A 13,923-nucleotide genomic window follows, 5' to 3' on the forward strand; every position below is an offset into this window, starting at 1 on the left:
ACCTACAATGAATCTCCTTCCAAACACAGTAGGTTAAAAAATGATCCATAGGATTCAAACAACTAGCTCATGGGTTGAGTTTATTTCAACATACTTCAATCCACAAGTCTTGGAGTATGAAATATATAAAGAAACACTTAATCACACACTACTTTGAAGTCACAGTGGGCCAACAATAGCAAATCAATATTAAAAACAAAGCTGAGAATGTTTGCAGAAGGAAAATATTGGAATTCTCAACCAACAGAAAGAGGGCACATGATAGGCTTGTATGTCATAAATATCATTTAAAAAATATAGCTCCATTGGACGTTTACGATCTTTTTAAAACTCCAATGGGATGATACTTTGGGAAGTAATATTTGGGGCACAATATTTATGTCAAATGTATTCTGACATCAATAATCTGGTACAATGCTAGTCAGGGAGTGTTGGATTTTGGGCTGTAATTTGGCAGGTCAGATAAATATACTATGGTTTTCTTAAAAAAAGGGGGCACTGTAGGTCTTTTAATTGTTGGAACACAGCCAGATGTGGAAGCTTGTTAAACTATTTTTTTGGACTTCTTCTACAAGAGGAAATTGCAGAACTCCATAAATACTTAATCCAGGCTTATGCTGTTCAGAAAGCCTGACACCTTTCTGTCCTAGATATAGGTTATGAGAGGTTCTGAGGGAATAGGGCTGAAACAGTCAAATCAATGCCATCCAGGAGGCGGCATGTGCTTTTGGGATGTGCCTGGGCTGGTCCATAGTAAAAAAAAAAAAGGCTTATTAACAGTTGGTTTGTTCTGAATATTAACATAAATGTTGATAGTTTGTGTAAAAAATGTATCCCTATCAAACACACTTTTTGCTTTTGAGCCCTAAGGGAAAGATCTTGACCTTATAGAATAACCAGAATTTTAGCTTTCTGGACTGGAGATGGCAAACATAAAATCTGAGCAGGCTAGCTCTGTCAGACCAGCATGCAGCGCCACTACAGATGACCAGGACTTCTGTCTTGTTGCTATTAAACTTTATTTGCCTGAATTGCACTCAGCAATACTCCAGTTTACAAACAGAATCCGAATTTGAGTAGAAGCTAAGTGGCATCGGTGTACAAGAAGGTTTTAAATCCCAAATGGGAGCTTCTAACTGGTTCTGCTGAAGTATAATTTGAAAATAGATAATGTCTTCTGGGAGGGGTATTGAATACATTGATATTCCTGCAAAACCACGAAGAAAAACATGTAAGAGAGTGCATCTGAGGAAATCTTTATTCGTGGTCCAGCAAACCAAAAGTAACGCAACACATAATCAGATACAATCAAGCCATGGTAAAGATTATAAGAATTGTACATAGTAAAGGTTAGATTAAAGGGAAAGAATATTGGCTACTCATAGGCATTGTGTGGACAGTTTTTCCCTCAAATCCATTTCTGAAATATTTATGGAAGAAAAGTGTTTCTATTTTTTCCTTTGGTAGAGAAGATAGGGCAAGGCACTTTAAAAGAAAAACAATATGGGAAGGTGATTCTTCATTGTAACAAGGCACAGGATAGCATGCAGCAGTAGCATTGTTAGGGACACAGTTTTCCCACTGCATGCGGACAAACTCATGCAGTTGATTTTCACTCAATAGAGAAAGTTAGACCTCACCATTAATCACTGTTGTTGAAGCACATATTGAGTCTATTAGGTATATCGCATAGAAGGGTCATCGGCACCACCCCTGCATAGGTAGTAAAACTTACCTTAGCCAACATTGTACATCTGGGGGAATGTAAAGATGCTAGTGGATACAAAACTTTCATGCCACGACTGTGCCAGGGTAGCAAACCAAGTAACAATACTTTTATAAGTAGAAATAAAAGGAAAGGGAAGCCTATGGGACTTATGATGCCAGAAGGCCAGGGAACATAATGCGTTACTATCAAGCAGAATCTATAGTTGATTCTCAAACAACGAATGGGAAAACTCCAGTAGAGTTGGAGGTGAAATGGGCAGGTGAAAGAAAAGGGGTTAGACAATTATTTCAACATTATCTAATTTTCACTTCAATGTTGCACTTTTTACTTTCGGAGTCTACTTCATACTGCTTTTAAGATGGGCTAATGAACAGTCGCATGTGGGAGTAGGTGCATAATGGTGCTTAGTCATTCTAGATTTTCAGAAGCCCCAAAACGCTTTAGCACTGTTGTATCTTCAGAATGCCATAATAAAATTCTAGATTCACGAATCCGCTTAATTTGTGTCCCTGTATAATACAAATGGGGTAACCCTGTGTCCCTCAGAACCTGGGTGTCTCTACAAAAAAGCTACAGTTGGTTTCGTCGGGTAAGAACAATTGCTTATGTGATCAAGAATGAATCATAAACCTAGTTTCAAGAAAATAACAGCATTACACGAGAGAATGAGCTGGAACACAAGACCAACAAGTTATGCAAAGTTGTAAATATTTACTTTTTCTGTGAATTTAAATCTTTGATCGTGAGGCTGTCAACATTTCAGTAAGAACAAGGTGATAATAAATGAAGTGAAGAAAGTGCTCAGGTGACATGGGTGAATGAGTGTCATTTACATATTGGTGAAACAAGGACATATACTCTATATACAAATTATACAATGGAATGATTTTTAAATGCAGCCAGTATGTAGATGAGTCATGTGTCTCTGGCAGATTGTGTAATTGCTAGGCAGTTTAAACCCAGAGGACCTAGTGGAACTGGACCGATATGGAATGTCGACGTTTCGACCCTGATGAATGTGTAACTTAAAAGAGCGTCATGGCGGGTCTTCTTCAGGACAAGATGACAACAGGACAGCCTAAAATTAAATTAATCCATATGTATCAGGCATGTTCCAGCTGATGGGATCTAAAATACGAAGGTGGTACCAAAATAATGATACTCACCGATTCAATGTGGAATAGATCAATCAAACAAGAGGTAGCAAAATGTTGCCTCACACGTGTGCCGGAAAACCACGGGGCATCTAAAATAATGAAAGATAGGTGATTATATCACTGACTAGAGGGGTAGGCCGGAGTGTGGGTGGCACTGAATTAGAGCCTTACCCAATTCTCTCAGTGAATAGGCAGACTCGTGAAGACGAATGAGGACACTCAATGGTGGCTGGAAGGTTGCTGTTAGGATCTGAAACTGAAGAGTGCGGGAATTAATTACCGTGAACAGTCGCCTAGGACTAGAGGGCCAAAGTGTGTGGCCGGAAAGGCTGAGGCCTTACCTGATTTAAATTGTTTGGAATAAAGGATGGGCTGATGCAGTGATGAATCTGCAAGCGGGGGCGGAACTCTGTAAAAAAGCATAAACTCATGTCAGGTACCAATACTGCATGGCCGTGATAGTCACCCGTTTTAAAAGCGTGAAATAGATACCTCTCTTAATTACTTTGAGGTTTCATCACCCGTGGATATTCATGGTCAAAGTCCTTGACGAATAAAGATCAAGCATTAGTCTAAAGTGTTACTTGTAAAACCGAAGGTAAAACACGAGCATTAAAAGCCCTGCCATCAGAAATTTACTGGCGTACTAGTGTACAATGCCTACGCTTACCTATGATAATCGGATAGCTTCGGCCTAACAGTCAGCAGTCTCGAGTGAGTTTGCTCAAGTGCCAGTAGATGAAGGAAAACCGGTACTTCTTATGTCGGTTAGGCGTAAGGGAGGCGTGCACGGTTTTCTGCAGCAGCTAGATATTGCTGCTCGAAATCAAGGGGTCAAGTTCAACGTCATACTACTGAAACACATCAAGGACCTAGATGCCGGAGTCTCGAAACGTTAAATTCGTACATGGTGTCATCCGAAGGGCGAGAATTAACGCTCCCACATTTCAATTCATGGTTTACGGAAGGCAGTCTACTGATGAATTGTGCCCACCCTAGTATCGGTCAGGAAATGGGGTATTCAAAACCTAGCTCATTGTTTTTACAATAACATTGAACAAGGGGGTCCCATAATTAAAAATATGTTCCTCGAAGAGGGAAAATTCTTATCAATATACATACAGGGGTATTAAAACCATTAGACTCATTGTGTAAGTGTTCTTCCTTTTTAAAATACCAGTTAACGTCAGGGTCCCAGAATCTCAAACATGTTGCCCGAAGAGGGTAAAAACAACAAGGGTATTATTTAACAATAAACATTATAACACACAAAAGATGTTGTTCACACATTGTAACATTATGAAAAGACGTTGTTTGAGACAGAAACATACTGGGGGAACCAGTGCAGTTATTGACACGTTAAACTTCAAATTCATACCGGGGTGTGATATGTATGAGTGGTAGAGCAAACAGAGTTTATGCATGCGAGTGTTAAAGCATTCAGTTAGGTAAGACGCATGCGCAGGATGATTGGAGGCTACAAACGTCCTAATGGTGGGCTTGATCATGAAAGGAAGGTCAATGTCTCTGGACCAACTAGTGTCAATTGTATTGTAGTTGGCTTGTCTGTCTAAAGGTTACTTCCATTTCGTTCAGCCCACTACTGACTGTGTCCAGGGAGTGTATCCATCTGCACTCCTTGAGGTTTAAGGTCACACCAGTGTTGCCTCCTCTAGGGTGTGGGTAGACTTTTTCCTCTACCCAGCCTCTGAGAGTGTCTGGCGGGTGGCTATTGCTGCTGAAATGCTCAACTAAGGGAGCCTCCTGAACCTTACACTTGATTTTACTGAAGTTCTGTAATATTCTAGTCTTCACCTTTTGAGTTGTTTTCCCCACATACACCTTGTCGCACGGACACTTGATGGCATATACTACATTTGAGCTGTTGCAACTGGTGTGCTGTGAGGTGTTGTATGTCCTACTCTGGTGTGTAAATAAGGTACCTTCACTAGTCAAGGTGCAGGCCTTACAGTGGCCACATTTGTAGTGTCCCAGAAGAGGTGTGTGATCGTGGGCGGTCGGCGGGCTGGAAAAGCAGGCAAGGAGGCCGGATATAGTGGGCAATATTGTCCTTTTATTGCACACAAGGCAGTTCTTACAACAAGAGAGGAAACCAAGATATGGCTCAAAAAAGGGTTGTGCAGCTTCTTCCGCCTCTGCCGTATGAGTTGGGGTTCCAGTGGGCTTCCCGGTCTGGGTTGCAGATGTCTGTAGGAGGTCGGGAAGGCTCCTCGGAGGGCAGTAAGAGAAAGAGAAGGAGCCGTTAGTCCTACTGGGGCTAGAGGCCAGGTACCGTAACCGTAACCAGGGGTGAGAAAGTAGAAAAGATCGTGAGGAAAAAGGGGGGGGGGGGGACAAGGAATGGCAAAGAAAGAGGGGTGCTCGAAAGGGTTTGTGTGGGAGCAGTATTTACACAGTGCTAGGTGCTGTATACTATATACACTGTGTCTAACCGTTATAAGTGGCGTGTCTAAGATAGAGGGAGTAATTACACAGGGGCCGTACTGTTTACACAGAGCACCTAGCGTGCTTTTAAGAAGGTAGCTGGTACTCACGCGCTACGCCGTAACTCTCCTCCGAGTTACGGCCGCTCTTCAGCCACCTCCGAGGGGGGGGGGGGGGGATTCCACCAGTCTTTGGACCACTCCTCGGTTTCTCCACTCCCGTCCTCTCCTTCCGCCGCAGCTCCAGTCGAAATCTCCTGCCACGATACTCCGACCTCTTCTGCCTCTCGTCTTCCGTCTTTTCTGTGTCTGGCCGTCAGCATGGAGGGGGGACTTCCGGGGTCAAGGTGTAGTCTTTCCGGTCCGTCGTCTCTCCGGATTGGATCCTGCAACAGAGAGAGGGGCGGGGTTCCCGTTGTCACGGACGCTTTTGTGGTTGCTTTGGATTGCGCGCCCGGGAAGGTAGAACATCGGAGGGGTGATAATCCTGGCGGGGTGAGTAAGGGTCTCGGGACCCGTGGGGCTATATCACATCCCCTTCCCCTAGCTGTCCTTCTTGTACAGGGTGGGGACACAGGGTAGCGGGAGAGGTAGTCCGCATTACCCTGGTCCACACCTTTCCGATGTACCATTTTGAAATGGTAGGGTTGGAGCGACAGAAACCAGCGGAGGACCCGCCATTGTGTCCTTTGTTCCGAGCCATCCACTCTAGGGGGGCATGATCTGTGAATATGGTAAAGTCCCGCCCTTCCAAGTAGTATCGGAGGCTTTCCACAGCCCATTTGATCGCCAGGGCTTCTTTTTCCACCACGGCATAGTTTTTTTCTCGAGGGAATAGTTTCCTGCTGAGGTAGAGGATGGGTTTCTCGTTCCCAAAGGGGTCTTTTTTGGGACAGCACCGCCCCTAGTCCCTGTTCCGAAGCGTCTGTCTGGAGCAGGAACGGTTGTGAGTAATCAGGACTCACTAACACAGGACTGGATGTCAGGGCGTTTTTCAGATCGGAAAAAGCATGTCACAACGATGGCGTTGGATTTTGAAGGATTGTTTCGGTTTTTGTGGATTTTTTTAACAGGTCAGTGAGCGGGGCTGCCCTTTGTGAGAAGTTAGGTACAAACCTCCGGTAATAGCCTAGGAGGCCCAGGAACGCACAAAGGTCTTTTCTAGTCTGGGGAAACGGGAGGGAATGGATGGCTTCGGTTTTGCTTTTCTGGGGTCGTATTAGGCCCTCACCCAGGAGGTATCCCAGATATTTAACTGTTTGGGCTGCTAGGGTGGTTTTGGCGGGGTTTATTGTGAAACCATAAGACCCCAGGGAAGTGATGACCTTGTGAAGGTGTTCCAGGTGTTGTGTCCAGGTATCACTATAAATGACAATATCGTCCAGATATGCGCCCGCATACAGGGTGTGGGGCCTTAATATGTGGTTCATTGCTCGTTGGAATGTAGCGGGTGCGCCATGAAGGCCGAAAGGGAGGATTAGGAATTGGTACAACCCCTCAGGGGTGGAAAACGCTATCTTCTTTCTGTCCTCTTCTCTGACGGGTATCTGCCAATACCCCTTACAGAGGTCTAACGTGGAGATATACTGGGCCTTCCCTATGCGTTCGACCATCTCGTCGACGCGAGGCAATGGATAGGTGTCAAAGGAGGAAATCTTGTTGACTTCACGGAAGTCGATACAGAACCTGACAGACCCGTCAGGTTTGGGTACGAGGACAATCGGAGTGTTCCAGTCGCTCACCGAGGGTTCTATTATACCCATCTTTAACATTTGTTCGGTTTCCCTCTGTATAACCGCCCTGCGGGCTTCGGGGACCCTATACGGTCTTTGTCGGACCACCTTCCCAGGTACCGTTTGTATGGCGTGTTCTGTGATGGTGGTACGACCGGGTGAAGACGAAAACACCTGGCGTAATGGATATAGAACATTCTTAAGTTCAAGACACTGCTGTGTGTTAGTCCTGTGTCTATGCAGGGGGAAAAGGAGAGGGGAGCATGAGCAACAGAGCCAGATAGGGCGGGACGAGGGCCTTCCCATTTCTTTAGATGATTCACATGATATATTTGTGTGGTACCACGTGTGGGATCCAGGTCTAACTCGTATGTGACAGGGGTCACCTGTCGAAGGATGGCATAAGGGCCCTATAATGTCCATCCCTACTCTGCTGAACGGGACGTCAATAACAGGAAGGGGCTGTAGGGGTACCCTAGGGGGTCGATACCTGCTATGTTTTTGACACACAGGGCACTCTCTGCAATACGTCTTGATGTGTTGGTGTACCCCGGGCCAATAGAATTTGTCTAAGATTGCTTGGCTGGTTTTTTCGTCACCAAAATGACCCCCCAGGAGGTGGCTGTGGGCAAGGAACAGGACCTTATCTCGGAAGGGGCCAAGGATCAGAAGTTGGGGCTTTTGCTGGGTCCCTCCCTTGCGGTATAACAACCCATGTTTCTTGTAGAAGTAAGGACCTACGGTAAGGGGATCCTCGTGGTCTAACGCCTTTGCCCATGCTTCCTGCAGAATAGGATCTTCTTGCTGTGCTGCCCTGAATTCCCTGTCGGTCTGCCAGGGGTGTTCATCCGGGATCACTGGGAAAACACAGGCGTGCGCTCTCTTTTCCTTCTTCTTTTGTGTTTTGGTTTTAGGGGTTTTGGGTTCAATCGCAGGGGAGGATGGCCCCTGAGGGAAAGGGGCTTCTTCCCACCATCGGGTCAGGGAATCGGTTGTGTCCTGTAGAAGTCCTGGTAGGCCGGAATAATCGCTCCCCAATATGGCCTGTTCCGGAAGAGCTGGTACAAGACCTACGGTGAGGGTGGTTCCTGGATCCTTGGGGTGTTGGACATGCACTTGGGTGGCTGGGTATCTTTTCGTGTCGCCGTGAACGCATTGAATGGCGACCATACCAGACGGGGGGCTAACAGGGGTATGCAAGTCCTGAGGCCTGAGAACGCTCTGTCGACACCCGGTGTCTGCCAGAGCCATGAGTGTTTGTCCGTCAATGTTCACCGGACAACGGAACGGGGGTGGTGCAGCACCTGGAACCGAGCATACATAGTTCCGGGCAAGGCCAATCTCCATCGGCTCTTCCTTGTGGGGGCACACCCGAGCGATGTGACCAAAACCCCCACAACTGTAGCATTGGGGCCCGGGGTTGGTAGGCCGCTGCAGTATAGGGGTGAGAAACAGAGGGATAGGCTCCGGTCTTCTTGGTAGAGGAGGACGGTGAGGTCGGATGCCTGTGGAGGGATGTGGTTTATGTGGGTGTTCCTCCTTGCCTTGCTGCGCCTCCTGCGCACGACTGTAGGCGCTTGCTATTTCCACTGCGGCTTCCAGTGAAAGACGGGCATGCTGTCGCACCCACCTTTGAGTGCCTGGATGCAAAGACATCAGAAATTGTTCCAGGTATATTTTCTCGAGGATTTCCTCCTTGGTGGAGGCATCTGGTCTCAGCCATCGATTGGTCAAGTCTTTGATCCTGAACGAAAGGGCTCTGGGGGTTTCTTGTGGCCCCTCCTTGGCCTGGCGTAACTTTACACGGTACGTTTCATCATCGATGCCCAGCCGTTCGAGGATACACTTCTTGATGTCCGCATAAGGATTGTTGCCCTGTATGTTTGCCTGTTGATATGCGGCTTGCAAGTCGCCAGTCAACAAGGGTCCCAGGTAGTGGCCCCAACGGTCGATAGGCCACGAGGCGGCCTGTGCTAGCCTTTCGAAATTGGTAAAGAAAAAGTCCGGGTCCTCCCCCGGCACGTACTTTTGGAGAACCACGGAAGGCAGGGAGGCCATTGGTCTCTGATGTCCCAGAACGTCGGTCAGTTTCCACATGGCTTGCTCGTGGGTGTCCCCCTGTCCCTTCAGTACATCGTGGAGCTGACCTCGGTCGTCTTCGGCGGTCTTCAGGAACCGCTCCATTAATCTTCCCAATTGTTCTTGGGAGTCGGCCATCCTCTTCATCACGGCCTCCATGCCTCCAGGCAATCCCACTTCTGACACCAGCTGTGATAGTGGGCGGTCGGCGGGCTGGAAAAGCAGGCAAGGAGGCCGGATATAGTGGGCAATATTGTCCTTTTATTGCACACAAGGCAGTTCTTACAACAAGAGAGGAAACCAAGATATGGCTCAAAAAAGGGTTGTGCAGTCTTCTTCCGCCTCTGCCGTATGGGTTGGGGTTCCAGTGGGCTTCCCGGTCTGGGTTGCAGATGTCTGTAGGAGGTCGGGAAGGCTCCTCGGAGGGCAGTAAGAGAAAGAGAAGGAGCCGTTAGTCCTACTGGGGCTAGAGGCCAGGGGTGAGAAAGTAGAAAAGATCGTGAGGAAAAGGGGGGGGGGGGGAAGGACAAGGAATGGCAAAGAAAGAGGGGTGCTCGAAAAGGTTCGTGTGGGGGCAGTATTTACACAGTGCTAGGTGCTGTATACTATATACACTGTGTCTAACCGTTATAAGTGGCGTGTCTAAGATAGAGGGAGTAATTACACAGGGGCCGTACTGTTTACACAGAGCACCTAATGTGCTTTTAAGAAGGTAGCTGGTACTCATGCGCTCCGCCGTAACTCTCCTCCGAGTTACGGCCGCTCTTCAGCCACCTCTGGGGGGGGGGGGGGGGGGGGAGAGGATTCCACCAGTCTTCGGACCACTCCTCGGTTTCTCCACTCCCGTCCTCTCCTTCCACCGCAGCTCCAGTCGAAATCTCCTGCCACGATACTCCGACCTCTTCTGCCTCTCGTCTTCCGTCTTTTCTGTGTCTGGCCGTCAGCATGGAGGGGGGACTTCCGGGGTCAAGGGGTAGTCTTTCCAGTCCGTCGTCTCTCTGGATTGGCTCCTGCAATAGAGAGAGGGGCGGGGTTCCCGTTGTCATGGACGCTTTTGTGGTTGCTTCGGATTGCGCGCCTGGGAAGGGAGAACATCGGAGGGGTGATAATCCTGGCGGGGTGAGTAAGGGTCTCGGGACCCGTGGGGCTATATCACAAGGTGGTAAGTTAAACTGGCTCCTGATATCTGGTGGTCGCGGAGTTTCTAAGTGGGCCTTAACAACAAAATCCTTGACATTCTTGCACCTCTTGATGAAAGCAAAGATCGGGTCATCAGTGGTTCAGAGTTCGCTCGCCACCAGATTCCAATATTTCTTCACGATCTTCTTAATCTTGTTACTTCATGGATGTAGGTGGTTACACAAACAAGGTTGTCTTTCCCTGGTTCTGTGGGTTAAACCTCCAAGAGGGTGTCTCGAGGACAATACCAAGCTAGTTTTCGGGCACGCATGAGCAGTCCAATGGGGCATCCCCTTTATTTTAGTCGTTGAGTAAGAGTCTCGGTTTCTTTGAAAAAATCAACTCTGTGGGTACAATTTCTTCTCAGCCTCAAACATTGTCCATATGGCAAATTATCCCTGAGTCTTCTAGGATGATGCGAGTCATATTTGAGTAACGTATTCCGTTCAGTTGGTTTTGTGTATAAGGGAGTAAAGACCAATCCATCTTCAACTTTGAACGTGAGGTCCAGGACATTGATGGATTCGTTGCTGTAGGCCAAGGTGAACTGGATATCGGTTGATCTACCGTTCAGCCAGTCTCTGAAATCATCCAGGTTTGTTTCTGTGCCAGACCAAATCATTATCACATCATCAATATATCTCTTCCACATGGCGATGTTATTTATGAAAGGATTATTGAGATTATAGAGATGCTCTTCTTCATAGGAATCCAGGAAGAGATTAGCTAGGCTGGGAGCGAATCCAGCTCCCATGGCCATGCCTTTGCAATGATAGAAATACTGATTTTGAAAAACAAATGAGTTCCTTGACAGAGCAATCTCCAACATAACTACCAAAAAAATTAGTGGGAACCCAGTGTGGGAGACTATAATCCTTAAACCTGCTGACAAAGGTGGAGGCATCGTAATTCAGGAACGGAAAGAAAATGATGCAGACATTAAAAACAAATCTCAGATCAGAGACACTACAAGGTGTTGCCCACTAATCCATTTTCCAGTATCAAATCTGAGATCCTAAAGCTGACCAAAGAAGCCAGAGAATAAGGATATATCACCAAAAAAGAATTTGAGTACCTCAACACTGAGAGCCCTCGTACTCCGGTTCTCTATACTTTGCCAAAAATCCACAAAAAGCATCACAAATCCCCCAGGGCGCCCCATTCTATATGGCTGTGGTTCAGCTCTGGAACCCATCGGCAGATATATTGATTTCTTCCTAAGGGACTTAGTCCCCATATAAGAGACTTATGTAACAGATAGTATGTTCACAATAAATCTGGTTGACAACAGGCCCTTTAATGCAGAAACAGACTGGTTGGCCACGCTAGACATAACATCACTGTATACGAACATACCTCAAGAAGAGAGTATTCAGCTAATAGAAAAACTATTAGAGACACAAACACGTCCCCTGCAAGTCCCCACAAGTTTTATTCTTTCCCTATTGCGCATTGCGTTACAATACAGCTATTTTCTCTCTGATGGTAGATAATACCAGGAGTGCTCTGGGACATCTATGGGAGCAGTTTTTGCCCCAAATCTAGCCAGTATTTACATGGACTTCATCGAGCAAACGTATGCTTCCTTCCTTATACACTAATATTGTCCTTAACAGCAGTAATCCTAGCATGAGACCTTCGGTGCTTTGAGAAATTTCTCCTAGTAATGCCTGCTCATGTATGCTGGTTCCGGCCAGCAGAGCGCACCTGGAGACTATAAATCAAGACTGCATGGAGTTGTTCGGCCTGGACAGTGTGCAAGCGGAGACAGACTAGTGCAGTTCTCTGGGCGTGATTTCTTTCCGCAGCAAATCAAGACAGCACCCCTTATTGGACTACTCTTTATATAACAACTATTGGTAAGGGTTTTTCACGCGCCCATGACTCATTGACACAGCCGCATTTTGTCCAACTCACTTATGAGCTTCGTGTAATTTTTCAGGAATTGACATGCTAAACAGTCTCTCGTTTACTTCTAACAGCTAAAGCCTCCATCGAATCTCAGGCTTTCTGACAACCAGTACCACGTGGTAAGAGAGCCTTCAAGCATTAACAACAGTATAGCCTTGACAATTACTGGGTGTTGTGACACTTTCAGACACCGTTTTTGGACATATACTCTGGCCTGCGTACCATCGGAAACTTTCTGACTGCCAGTACCCCTCCCTCAATAGGGTAAGTCCTACACGCACAGCTGATGATATTTTGTGTTTTTTCTTGGTAACCATGCCTAGTGTAAAAAGTTCCTTTAACTTTTCCCCCATACAGTGCCCGGCTGGGCACTATGTGAGTATCCTTTTTTCCTTTTCACTCCCACAAGGTGCTCACTATACGATCTGACAGTCATCCCCAGGTATGATTACCGAATGTGTAATACAAACTCGGTTGCAGTCTTTCCATCCCCTGCATATTCTTCTTATTGATACATTGGTTAGCATTTTTTCTGGTGTCCCACCATTGATGGGTCCTGATGAGACCCTGTATTGATAGCTGGGTTGAAACGTCGTCGACAACTTGAAGCAAACCAATTTTCAGCTCCTACTATTGTACTAGGAGGCTGCTAACATTTACTATGAATCAATTGAATGGCCGTTTCTGCACAAAATATTGAAACCATGCTTTTATGTCACAAAGAGTCACAATCCATTTTCCAGTATCAAATCTGAGATCCTAAAGCTGACCAAAGAAGCCAGAGAATAAGGATATATCACCAAAAAAGAATTTGAGTACCTTAACACCGAGAGCCCTCGTACTCCGGTTCTCTATACTTTGCCAAAAATCCACAAAAAGCATCACAAATCCCCCAGGGCGCCCCATTCTATATGGCTGTGGTTCAGCTCTGGAACCCATCGGCAGATATATTGATTTCTTCCTAAGGGACTTAGTCCCCATATAAGAGACTTATGTAACAGATAGTATGTTCACAATAAATCTGGTTGACAACAGGCCCTTTAATGCAGAAACAGACTGGTTGGCCACGCTAGACATAACATCACTGTATACGAACATACCTCAAGAAGAGAGTATTCAGCTAATAGAAAAACTATTAGAGACACAAACACGTCCCCTGCAAGTCCCCACAAGTTTTATTCTTTCCCTATTGCGCATTGCGTTACAATACAGCTATTTTCTCTCTGATGGTAGATAATACCAGGAGTGCTCTGGGACATCTATGGGAGCAGTTTTTGCCCCAAATCTAGCCAGTATTTACATGGACTTCATCGAGCAAACGTATGCTTCCTTCCTTATACACTAATATTGTCCTTAACAGCAGTAATCCTAGCACGAGACCTTCGGTGCTTTGAGAAATTTCTCCTAGTAATGCCTGCTCATGTATGCTGGTTCCGGCCAGCAGAGCGCACCTGGAGACTATAAATCAAGACTGCATGGAGTTGTTCGGCCTGGACAGTGTGCAAGCGGAGACAGACTAGTGCAGTTCTCTGGGCGTGATTTCTTTCCGCAGCAAATCAAGACAGCACCCCTTATTGGACTACTCTTTATATAACAACTATTGGTAAGGGTTTTTCACGCGCCCATGACTCATTGACACAGCCGCATTTTGTCCAACTCACTTATGAGCTTCGTGTAATTTTTCAGGAATT

General features: G+C 46.3%; 1 protein-coding gene and 1 long non-coding RNA gene across 2 annotated transcripts in view; both read right to left on the reverse strand.

The window, feature by feature from the left end:
• Positions 1–13,923, reverse strand: part of MCCC2 (methylcrotonyl-CoA carboxylase subunit 2) — a 209,639-nt gene that overhangs the window by 154,843 nt on the left and 40,873 nt on the right. The window lies entirely within an intron of this gene.
• On the reverse strand, positions 2,896–3,296 carry LOC146865542 (uncharacterized). The gene is made up of 3 exons (XR_014976651.1): positions 3,228–3,296; positions 3,058–3,142; positions 2,896–2,975 (listed from the first exon to the last, which is right to left on the reverse strand). It is a non-coding gene; the product is annotated as an uncharacterized LOC146865542 (long non-coding RNA).

The sequence above is a fragment of the Triturus cristatus genome, chromosome 2_1 (assembly GCF_964204655.1).
Source record: "Triturus cristatus chromosome 2_1, aTriCri1.1, whole genome shotgun sequence".
In the NCBI taxonomy this organism is placed as follows: Eukaryota; Metazoa; Chordata; class Amphibia; order Caudata; family Salamandridae; genus Triturus; species Triturus cristatus.